A 13,304-nucleotide genomic window follows, 5' to 3' on the forward strand; every position below is an offset into this window, starting at 1 on the left:
CAAGTCCTTAGGCAAGCAAGTTAGGCTTTCTGAGACTCAGTTTCCTTACATCTAAAATAAAGACATTAACATACAGTCTTCAACTTGCAATGTTGGCTGTGCTTTTATTTTTCCATCTGTCAAATGTTTTGCTTTGTTTCCTTATCTGATAGATTTGTTGTAAGGGTCAAATAATATATAATACTTGACATGATGTTATTTAAATCATAAGGTCAGCTTCAGGTATGGGGTGCTGATTTTGGTATTTGGCAATGTTGTGTATGATGTTGCCTGGACAGTATATATTACGTATACTCTGAAAAAAAGAGTGAGAAAGTATAGGATTAACCAGGAAATATAATCTATAGGACTTCATATAATCTGTCTCTGTTATTTAGATAAGTAATCTATAGAGAGTCTGAATTCTTCTCTTCTATTTTGTTTATTTGTTTCTTTTTTGTTTTAGTTGCTGATTGTTGGAGGTTCTTTTGGTCTTCGTGAGTTTTCACAAATCCGATATGATGCTGTGAAGATTAAAGTAAGAACTATACTTACCCTCTATTGATTCTTACCCTCTATGAACTATAATTGGAGTTTGACATGTTATGTGTCCATGTTATGTGTGTTCTAGTATAGGAGAATTGTATACTAAGCTTTGAAACTTGATTTTCAAAGTTAATATACAATCTTTGTGCTCTTTCTCAGTCTTTAAAATAGCATTAATGATCCCATGAAAGTAAATCATGAAATGTAAAGAATTTAGTAATCTTTCTCATTCATTGGAAAATTTGTAATATTGTTAGCTTTCTCTCACAAAATATGATCTGTTTAGTTGCTTTTAGGATTTAGAAGGGACTAAATAACATGGGTCAACAATTTCACATCATTTTATCTCTCCAATTATAAATTAGCTTTTTCATATTAATTTCAGTAATTTTATAAAGTCTTTTGATACATTTCTAGTAACTGTTACTAAAAGAAAGGAAAATAATTTTTCGTTATAAATAAAGATAGCTATCTTTTTATAGTGTCTACTTTGTGGTAGGACTGTAGTCATTCATATATATACCTGTATAAAATCACACACACACGGGTGGTGCCTGTGGCTCAAAGGAGTAGGGCACTGACCCCATACACTGGAGCTGGTGGGTTCAAACCCAGTCTTGGCCAAAAACTGTAGAAAACAAACAAACAAACAAAAAAAACATACACACACACTCTCTTACAGATGTTCCTTGACTTACAGTTGGGTATGTCCTAATAAACTTATTGTAACACAAAAGTGAATTTAATATCCTAACAAACTGATCATAAAGTTGAAAAACTATAGGTCAAACCATTTCAAGTTGAAGATGGTCTGTATATTACTACTGTCTCTATTTTAGAGGTGAGGAAACTGAGTCTCAGAAAGCCTAACTTGCTTGCCTAAGGTACCTTGGCTATTTAGGAATAAGCTGGGATTCTTACCCTCTATGATTACGTGATTGTCAAATTTAGGCCAAGTTTTACATAAAAATTCTGGTTCATTTATTCAGAATTATATAGTTTTTATTGTGGCACATAACTGATATTTGTAGGGTTTTTTTGCAAGTAATATATGTATTAGGTCATTAAATCTGAAATGTTCAATTTCAAATCAGAAGTTTATTGTATCTCAAGCAAGAAGCAGTTCAGTTAATGAAAGTATGCACCTAAACTATTAACATAGTTTTGCCATCTTACTGGTAGCTTATATGTACAAGCAGCAGAAAAAGTTGGAGAGCAATTGGCATTGAAATCACCAAGGCATTTTCCACAGCTTGTTGAGAATTCAATATCTTTTCTTGCAAGAAGTGGTCCAAAGCCTGGAAGAAGGGGTAGTCAGTTGATCAAAGTCTGACTTGACAGTGGATGACAAAGAAGCTCCAAATCCAGCTTCTATACTTGGAGCAGTATTGTTTGTGCAACAGTGTTGTCATCTAAGAGGATTGGCCTGTCTCTATTGACCATTCTGGCTGCTTAATCACAAGCATCCTCATTATTCCATCCACTTAGTTGCAGTAGACATCCACTATACTCTGTTGACTAGGTTTCATGAAACTGTAGTAGATAATGTTAGGTTGGTGCAAAAGTAATTGCAGTTTGGGGCCATGAATTTTAAGTCATTGTAACTAGGCTCAAACACATCTTTCTTAACCCAAATAGGAACCATTACATTCAACACCTTGTTATGAATGAGAAATAAATTTGTGCATAAAAATCCATGCTTAGGGATTTGACAAGCTCTTGGGGAACATTTTCCACATCCTGCTGGTTGTGGGAGTGTGCTCCCTGTAAAACGTCAAGATGATTGAAGAGGTGGTAATTGGTTGGCAAGAGATCTGGTGAATATGGCAGATGAGGTAAAACTTTGTAGCCCAATTCATTCAAGTTTTGAAATGTTGGTTGTGTGAAGTGCCAGGTGTTGTCAGGCGTTTTCATGGAGAACAATTGGGCCCTTTCTGTTGCCCGTTGCTAGCTGCAGGGGTTGCAGTTTGTGGTGCATCTCATCAATTTGCCTAGCAGACTTCTGAGATGTAATGGTTTTGCTGGGATTCAGGAGGCTACAGTAGATCAGACGGGCAGCAGACCACCAGATAGTGATTATGACCTTTTTTTTGGCATAGGTTTGGCTTTGGGAAGTACTTTACAGGTTCCTGTTGGTCCAACCACTGGACTGGTCATTATTGTATGAAATTCATTTTTGGTCACATCACAATCCCATCGAGAAAAGGTTCACGTTTGTTTGTTTGTTTGTTTGTTTCATCACCTTTGGTAGCAACCTTAAACTGTTGGGCCCAAGTGATCCTCTTGCCTCAGCCTTCCCAGTAGCTAGAACTACTGGAACCACCACAGTGCCCAGCTATTTTTAGAGTTTGCTCAGTCTGGAACTCCTGAGCTCAAGCAATCCACCTGTGCCTTGGTCTCCCAGAGGGTTAAGATTACAAGCAAGAGCTACTGTGCACACCAAGGGGTTCATTGTTGTTATATAGAATAATAGAAGACAACACTTGAAGATGACGATTACTCTGATATTCAGTCAGCTCATGAGGCACCTACATGTGGAGCTTAAACCTTTCCAGTTTGCTTCAAATGCTGAACAACCATAGAATCATCCATGTTGACTTCTTTGGTAATTTCTCATGTAGTTGTCAGAGGAGCAGCTTCAATCATTGCTCTCATTTGGGTCATTGTCAATTTCGAATGGCTGGCCACTATGCTCCACACTTTTAAGGCTCCTGTGTCGTTTACAGAATATCTTGAACCACTACTGCAGTGAACATTCATTAGCAGTTCCTGGGCCAAATGTATTGATGTGAGTTGTCTTGTTGTGTGATGTTCTTTCTCGCGAGGAGAGAAGGACGAGGAGAGAAGGACGGCTTGGCCGCGGGTGCAAGCTCGCTCCTAGAATTGTTTAAAAGCAAGAAACGACTACACACTCTTAGGTGGCATGTAGCAAAATGTCTTTATTTTCTACTCCCTTTTATCCGGAGCTAGTCACTACACCACATCAATCAATAATCCTAGCAGCCTCATTTCTTATCTTAAACTATAGAAAAGAAAGAAAGAAAGTTGGGGAATGTGAGATAGCCATCATAAGATTAGCCTAAAGAAAGAAAGTCCGGGAAAGTAAGACGACCATCTTAAGCTAGCCTCAGGCTAGTCCTCTTGGAAGATCTAAAAGAACAATACATTATCTGACTTCTATTGTTGAAGTTAAAGGTTAGGATAAACAGAGGAGTAAAACCTTTCTCTTCTATGTACTCAATTAAATTTCTGAGAAACTGGCTTCATGACTGTTTTCTTATGGCTTTGGAGACCCTGCAGTTACAATGGAGTATTTTACTCGACATCATTACGATGGAGTTTTTCTTTTTACTCACATCAACCTTTGAGTCGTGTCCTCTGCACAGATGGGCCGTTCCAACCCTTATCTGACAGGCTGACTTGACTGCACAGTCGGGGTTACCTGCAAGAGGTTTTTACGCCTGGCTTGCAGGCCCCCACCGTGTTTTCCCAGGTCGCTTAGGGCCTCGACAAAAGCACATAATACTCACAAGTCTTTTGGCTCAGTTCTGGAATTAAAAGAGCACATCTCATTTAAATTTTGTGGGGGTTTACCCCACACACTACCCTTGGTATATGGGGCCGGCACCCTACCCACTGAGCCACTGGCACCACTCTGTCTTTTTTATTTATTTTACTGGTTGCTTTAGATATTACAACATAGCTCTTTAAGTTACCTCAGTTAACCTTCAAGTGAAGGTTTAAAATGAATGTTAAAGACCCTCACAACTGTATATTTCCATTTACTTTTCTGCTTTTTGTCTCCTATTGTCACATATTTTCTCTGCATGTGCCATGCCATGTGCTATGGGTATTATTTATAAACTACTAGTGCTCATCAAAACATTTCAAGATTCTAACAAGAAAGTCTTATATTTGCATAGATGTTTATTTTTCGTGTTCTTTGTTCTTTCCTATAGGTCTGTGGTTTCATCCGGCTTAATTTTTGATCAGCCTGAGGAAGCACTTTACCTTTTTAAATTTGAGATTAATTCTTTTAGACTTTATGTAAATGAAAAAATCTATTTTGTCTTCCTTTTTAAGAGAATTTCTTTTTGATAGAGTTTTAGGTTGCCACTTTTTTTTTCTTTCAACACTTCAAAATCATTTTTCTATTGATTTTGCCATCCACTGTTTCTAATGAGATGAAAGCTGTCAGTCATATTATTGTTCTTCTTGTTGCTTGGTTCCATTTGGGATTCTCTCTTTAGTTTCCATTTCATGTTTTCGCATTTGTGTCGAGGTGTAATTTGCTTTGTATTTACCCTGCTTTGGGTTGACATTTTGAGTCTGTGGGTTGATATCCTTCATTGATTCTGAAAAGTTCTTAGACATTTTGTTTTTAACATTTCTTCTGCACTATTCTTTTTCTTCTGCTCTCAGTACTCTTATTACATGTATGTTTGGAATTTTCATATTGTCCCATAAATTCAGATGGTCTTTTTTTTTTAAATCCTTGTCTTCAAGTTTCATTTTGGTTACTTTATGTTGATCTGTCTTCATGTTTATTGGTCCTTTTGCTGTGCCCATTTTGTTTTCATGGTCTTTTATTGAATTCTTTATTTCTCATGTTGTATTTATCATCTCTACTGTTTTTGTTTGGTTTAAAATATAGCTGTTTTTCTGCTGTCATCACTCAGTTCTTAGAACATGTTGTATACCTTTTCTACTAAATTTTTTAGTATTTTTATCATAGATATCTTCAAGATCCTGTCTGACTTTTCATCATCTGGGCTATCTCTGCTTTCACTGACTGTTTCTTTCTCTGTTCATGGGTCATATTTTCTTGCTTCTTCATGTATCTTGTAATTTTTGGTCATATGGTAGACATTCCGTATGAAAGAACAGCAAAGAAAATATTTATGTCTTGAAAAGACACACCTTTATTCCCATCAGTCAGTTAAAATGAAGGCCTACATTAATCCCATCAGTTATTGAGCTGAGTCTGGACTTGTTGCAACTTTAGTTTAATTTAATTCACTCACTGCAGGCTTTAGCTATTTTGAGAGTAGCTTTGGACTCTCCTTTCAACCAGAATTTATGCTCTGGAACTGCCACAGTTCTGGAAATCTTTTTATGAATTACAACTGAGTTGACAGCTTTCTGAAGGGTGTGAAAATTCTCTCTGCTTTATAACCTGCCTGCCAGATTTATAAGCCTCTTGGGGGTTCTCTTTGCTCTCTGGCCTAATCCTTGGGTTTTCGTGGCTTAGGAGATTTTTTGCCTTGCAGGCCTGCCCAAGCTTTACTCCACTCTGTGAAGCCTTGCGATGCCTTATGTTTCTTACAGATGTCTTTAACTTTTTTAGTCTTTGGTGCCTGTGAGCCTGTGGCACCTCAGATGAATTTCTTTTATTTACTTATTTATTGTTTAAAATTTCAAAATATTAGAGGGGTACAATGCTTTTGTTATATAGCTTGAGTCAGGGCTATAAATGTACTCATCACCAAAGTAGTATTCAGGTGGTTTCTTGCCCTTTCCTATTATTCTCCCTCCTTGATTGATTTCCAGTGACTTCTTTTCTCCTCTGTTCACTTGTGTTCCCTTCATGTTATCCCAGTTTATTATGGAGTACATGTGATGCTTGTTTTTTCATTTTGAGACACTTTGCTTAAGATAATGGTTTCTAATTCCTCCCAAATTTCTACAAAAGGCATTATTTTTTATGGCTGAATAGTACTCTATGGTATACATATGCCACATTTTGTTAATCCATTCATGAATTGATGGGCACTTGGGTTGATTCCAGTTTTTTGCAATTGTGAATTGTGCTGAAATAAACCTTTGAGTACAGGTGTCTTTTTGATAAAATGGCTTCTTTTCCTTTGGGTAGATACTCAGTAGTGAGATTGCTGGATTCAACGGTAGGTCTACCTTTAGAAATCTCCATACCATTTGATGAATCTCTTTTAGTTCTCTTGTCCTGCTCCTTGCCTCTGAGGCTGGCCACTTTGTGTCTTGGGAGTCACCCTGACCTCATGAGTGATCTCTCTCAGTTCCTGGCCTGCCCAAGCTCTTGGCACACTACCTCTGAGCAGTCGGTGAAGGTCATGGAAAGATTTGGCATGGTGGATTCAATGTTATTCTATGTCTTGGGTTCCTCAGAATATTTTATCTATACTGCCAGCCCATATATAGTCTTAAAAATTTGTTAAAATTTCAGTTGAATTCTCCTTATCTGAAACTATGGTGTTTTTAAAAATCTTCCCAGAAATTGTCCAGGAATGTAAACAGCTGAGGGTTTCTTCTTATGAAAGACTTGCCCTTTCCTGGAATTTACTTCATTTAGGTTTCTTTTCATCTTTAATTGATGTATACTGGGGAAAAAATGTAGCTTCTTGGTATGTTTTGTTGTTAGGGTGAGAGCAACTTTCTCTTGTGACTTTTTACACCCTAAATAGATGCTGAAGATTTATGTGTGATATTTACAATTTTTTTTCTCATTTACTCAGCCTGCCTGGCAATTGTGGCAGTTACCATATTGTAGGAAAATTGTAAAGGGGATGTCCCCCATAATAGCGTCCATGTAATTAAACAGAACACATTTCCACTTCCATAAGACCATTCCTCAATTCCACTTTAGACCTCCTCTGGATCCTAACCTTAACTACCTTAACCAGCTCTTGGGACAGATAGAGTCAGTAGTGTTGATTTCTTTAGGAATTCTCTTAATCATACAACTCACATTTACTGAGTGCTTCCAGAGGGGTTTAATGGTATTTATTGCTATACCCCCAAATCTTAGAGCAGTATGTGGCAGAGAGCAAGCATTCAATAAACATTTGTGGAATGACTACTTTATCCTCAAACTATTCCTGCAGATACACGGAAAGAGGAAAGAACTCACATTTATTAAATGTCTTCTTTGTGTAAGGATTTGTTCTACATACTTTATACATATCATTTTACCTAATCCCTAAAAAACCCTGTCATCCATTATTATTACTGTTTTGAAGAATAGGAAACTAAGGTTTCAAGCCTGTCAGTAGAAGATCAGCTCCTCTAGAACCTGAACTGACACTTAGTTCTTGACTTTTTCCATTTTACCAGTCTGTTTCTCATAAAATATATCTGCCTGTATGAGAAAATTGAAGAACACAGACAGGGCCTCTGGAAAACTTTTCTCCTAGATAAGTGAGACATCTGCTCTTAGGTATAATAAAAGTTCACCTGAGGGAAGACAAGAGACACATGCAAATTTGGATTCTCTTGGTGTTTGACATCCAAGATAATAATGGACTTTTTTTTCCAATAGTATATTTTGCCTTTGTAGGAACATTAATTTACTTGAGAAAATCAAAATGCTACAGCATTCCAATACCATGTGTTCTTAAAAACTCTTCAATTGTTCCAAAAAGTTTTAAGATCAGCCTACACACCCGTGTGCATCTCTGCTGTCTCTAGTAGAAGCTTCTGGCTTTATTAAGGCAAGTAAGAAGTATCTTTCACACCAAAAGTGAATTTAAGCTTTGAGTTCCCAAATTTACTATCTTTTAATTACTCTTGCTTAGCTATATCATACATTTGCATTAAAGTAATATTAAAAGGTGGTCATTGGGTTCTTTACAGGAAGCTGCATATGTTAAAAGAAATGGATAAAGATTGAAATCACAATATAATCCCTCATTCTCTATAAATAAATGCATTTCCCAATTAGCATAATATCTGTAAAACATTTTTTTAAAAGCCACATGTTACGAGTTTTAAATTCAAATGCAATTGCTGATTTTTGAAATCATTAAAATTTGATTAAATTGGTTTCTGTCAGAGTATTGCCACATTCTCAGAGGTACTAGAAAATAATAAGATCAAGAGATGCTGAGAAGTTCTGCATCTCTCTGAGGGGAAAGGAATATGGAAAGTTGACCTCAGATGCAGGACAGTATTTCTTCAAATGTACATCTGCCCCATGGAAATGATTTGCATTACCAAAATATCAAGAAGTTCTCATGACCTGACAGGACACTCTGGGGAGATTCAATATATATGACACAGTGTGAGAAATATCTTGTCAAACTTAATACCATTTTTGCCAAGTTGCTAATCAGCTTTCTCCATTCCTGTAGAGAAAGCTGGATGACTTACCCTGCTTTGACTCCCAGGAAGCTCTGCATCAAATTGTATGGAGATCTTACTGTCCTACACACATACATACATTCTGAAATATGGATATATGTATATGTGTATAGTTTATAGGAGAGCCAGTGGATACTTTGCCCATTCACCTCTGAAAGTTCACTGAGAAATCAACTTGCAAAAGGCTGGTTATTTGGAGATAAGACATGCAAATTTATTTAATGTGCATACATGGGGAGGATCACTGAGTGATTGAATGATTACCACTCCCTCCCCTACAGGGTTTAGAAACTTCTAGGAAACACAGGTCATGGGAGGGGGAGATGAGAATTCTGCAGAGAGGCAATAAAGAATTACTAGACAGAATGAATGGATATGCGGATAGAGATTAACGTGTAAATAACTCTTTTTGACAGTGAAAGGGTGGTCTGTACTGGTGTGGTTGCATTCTTGTTCTTATGGGGAAGGGAAGAAAAAGGCAATTGTTCTTGTTGGCTCTGGATATTAGGCAGATGAAGACCTATGGTTTGAGAAAAAAGGGGAGAAGGTCAGAAAGACCTTGAGGCCCCTTCAGTACAGCATGTCAATGCACCATATTTTGAGGCATAGGCTTCTGAGTCCCAACAGTAGATATAAATATGCATATATACATATGCAAATATATATCTACACATATATATGCATATGCATAAAAGGAGACAGTGCATCATTTAATTGATAGCAACTTATAATTGGCATATTTGCTGTAGCTCCAACTTCATTCCATATTAATGTTATTGGGCATCTTTGTGTTGTTTTTGCAAGACATCATCAACCTTTATAGAAAAGAAGTGGGATGTAAATATAGAACACCATAGAAAAGGTATATCAAACAATAACTTAGCAACGTTTAAAAAAGGTTAAAGAGATACAGGGAACAGAATCTATTTATAGGAGTAGGGCAGGGAGAAGGTAATAGAGAGGAGAGGCTAAGAGGAGAGGCTAATGACCGTGCAGATCCAGGACAGTTGATGGGGGCAGGCTCAGAGGCAAAACAATGTATAGTTCTACTAATAGCTAGGAAAATTGTGACAAACCATTTAATTTTTCTGACCTTTATGTTTACTCCTCCAAAAAATGAAGCTAATAATACCTGCCTCACAGGCTTGTGGTCAAACTCAAATGAGATAATGTAGGGAAAGTGCTTCACAATCTGTAAAGTGTCACTCACGTGTCATTGGCCAGTGCACCCAGCAGTCCTCGAAGGGCTGAGCAGGCAGAGGAGCCATCCATGCTGCTGAGCGATTTCAGACAGGACCCCATGGCTGGGTATCAGGGCCATGGTTGTTAGAAGGGGGCCTTGGTTGGAGGCAGTGTGTCCCCCTTCTCCACAGTGGGACAGCCCAGTTCTGGCTCCCAGAGGCTGAGTTGTTGTTTTTGCTTTTACTCCCTGTTTTTTTAAAAGGGGATCCTGCCATTTTGCACCTATCACTTTGTTCTACTTCAGAGGGAAATTCTTGTTTAGTCAAAGATTTCATGCCCTAGAATTCCTGCTTGCACTCCCCAGGCTCAGATATTTCTCTTTGTAGAGACAACAGATAGCTGGCCACCTGTCCAGTTTCTGAAATACCACCTGCCGAACCTCACTAGTCCACACTGTGGAGGTGGGGGATAAGGGATCTGGGGTGAACAAGACAACCTAAAATAAAAAAAAAATTGTAATTACATTCTATTTTTAAAATAAATTCAGTGTCATTTCTTTCAAATATGCAAACTACCTAGACCAAGATGAATAGCATCGCCCTTAAGGACCTTGCTTTGGTGAATAGCCAAATGAGATCCATAATTAGCACAACAATTGTGGTTAAAAACAATTAAGTGGCTTAAATGCCTACTCCCCCCCATCTTGTTTACATTATTAATCAACTGACACTTCAAAGAATACAAGGTGAACATCAAACCTCTAACTTAAATTACATTCAGTGGTCGCAAATTAAAGTTTGAGATGCTTCCCTTATTATAATAGTATCATATGATGTGTTTTAGAGATTACAGAGTATTTTGTTGTATAATGATCTCATTTTGTCTGGTCAATAACCTTACTGAGGCAAGCAGGAAAGTTTTTTTAACCTCTGTTTCACAGATGAGAAAATGGACAGTCAGAGACCTTAGGTTACCTATCTAAGACCACAGCTAGAGATCATCTAGCTTTCATCTCTTCTTTTCTGATTCTTCAGAGATGTACTCTATTTGTAATAACAGGGTAAAGGAATCCAAGCAAATGTATCCTGGGCATGCAACTTGGATAATCTTGATGATTCTTTCATTTGTTCATTCAGTCCTTCATTCCTTTATTCATTTGTTTTTATTCCCAGAGACTGCTGCTATGCCTGGAACGTCATTAATACTTAAGTAGAGTTTGTGAATGGAAAGGGGGAAGTAGAGATATCTGACTGCTCACATTGTCAGTGGTCCATGCTGTGCCAAGTGAAATCCTCTCAAGCAGGGCAAGTAACCCTCCCACCTCATCAGTCACTCCTTTGGGCAGGTTGGCAGCAGGGAGGGTGTGGGATGACTCCTTGAGCAATTGACTTTTATGTAGTCATGTGGCCATTTCTCCCCACCCCATAAACTCTTGCTCTCTGCCTGCTTCTTTTATCTTTTGTGCAGTGGGAAATTAAAGGCTGAGTAGCACGACTGAGGTTAGGTATTTCCCTAAGGTGATGACCTGGGATTGGCTCCATTGAGGATTGAGCCATGCCATGGGTCCTTCAGGCTGAAATCCCTTTTTTGCAGGAAGGGACATTGAGCTTTCCAGAAGATTGACTTAGTTGTGTACTTTAAGGTTTGCATTTTCTTCTATATCAAGGATCTGTTTAAGGAGTACCAGCTATAATCCAATAAAATGTTAGCTTTCTCTTTGCTGGTTGAACAAAAAGGAGCGTCCTTTACTCGTGTTATCAGTAAGAGGCTTTGGACTCAAAATATGGATTCTCTAACAGTCTCCTTCACAAAGCTGAATGTCAGGCTCTTAGCAAGTTCCATGAGCTTCATTCATAACTGGCCTCTATGCTTCTAATTCCTCAGCCACGTCACCCCTCCCAGTCTCCAGCCCCAAGAGCGGTTTTTTAAAAAATTAAATGTTGTAGGTCTTCTACTTAAAATGTCAATTGGTTCCTTGTCAACAATGAGATATGGTTCTAACTCCTTCTCCTGCTGTGCTGGGCCTTTTTTGACTTAACCCATCAATCTCTTTGGGTTTGCCTGCAACTCCTTTCCTCACTCACGCCTCCCCTCTGCCTCTGACATGCCCTCCCTTTCCCAATGAATCTTTCCCCTTTCTTATTTCTCACTCTGTGGTGGAGATGGAGGGAAGGTATTTGAGAGACATTTATATATATATAAATCCTTCATATATTTTGCCAGTCAGAATGAACCTATTTCCTTGGTATATTTCTACATTATGGCTTGGCACATTCTGTCTTGTATTGCAGTGTTTTTTTTTTTTTAATGTATTCATTTCCCTCCTGGCATTTGAGTACATGTATCTTAATCACTACCCTTTCAGGGTGCTGAGCTTGGTGCTAGGCACATATTTGCTATTCAATTAGAGGCAATGGCTAAGTTGTCCAGTTAACTTCCCCTGTGTCTTGTGTTGGAATGTTCTCTGAAGGACAAGATCCATTCATTTTTCAGGAGAGGGCCCTTTAAACCACAGGCTATGAGTTCAGCGAGAAACTAAAGTTTACAACTCACTTTCTTGTAAGTTAACAGTTCTGACCGAAACGTCATTTTATAAATAGAGCACAGAAATCCAGAGAATCAAAGCATTTCTTTTGCATTGATTTCTGATTATGTGTTGTGTATAGCAGTAGCACAAGTAAAAAGCTGTTATATTCCTTTTTTTTTTTTATTTTTCTGGTGGCCCCTGGCTTTCAAATCATGCATGCCTGCTTCAGATGGAAACTGAGGGGTGAGTGATTTTGGCAATTTCTGTCTTCTTCCTGGAAGATGAGTCATTTTGGGCTATTTTCTCATGAAGTGGAGAATTTGCCACCATCCACGATGTCACATTTAGATTGAGTTTAATGTTTATACTATTATAAGCCACATTTCTTGATTTTGTTGATGAAGTTTTATTTCATATTGTATCCAATGCTAATAACTAATATGACAAAGGGACTTTGGTTCAGGCTTTGGACAGTCATTCACTTTCTGCTGTTTCACTTGTAGAACTGGGGTAGTGATATGCCCATCTTATAAGGTTGTTGGTCAAATTGTGTGACACCATTGTGAGTGGGCTACTTAGCCTGTCAGGTAGGAGGTTGGGAGGCTGGGATGGACAATCAAAAGGTCTTTACTAGCACAGCTAGGTGAGGCTTTATCATTTGTTTCCCATATTCTTCCCCCTTGTTTGGACCAACATTAAATTTTATATGTTTGGTGAATATGTACATATATATATCATTCCACCTATTTTTGTTCTATGGATCTATTCAGTGAAGGCAGTGAATCCTTTCATAGAAAAATATTTATAAATATGTAAAATAAAATGTTAGGTTGACCATGAATAATTATACTGAAATATAGTTCTATCTGTAGATCCCTGAGGGACTCATGGATTAAATTAAAAATTCTGAGTAGCTGAAAGATTTAAAATCCAGAGTAGAACTTAGGAGTCATAG

The sequence above is a fragment of the Otolemur garnettii genome, unplaced genomic scaffold (genome assembly GCF_000181295.1).
Source record: "Otolemur garnettii isolate 467f Iridium unplaced genomic scaffold, OtoGar3 scaffold00022, whole genome shotgun sequence".
In the NCBI taxonomy this organism is placed as follows: domain Eukaryota; kingdom Metazoa; phylum Chordata; class Mammalia; order Primates; family Galagidae; genus Otolemur; species Otolemur garnettii.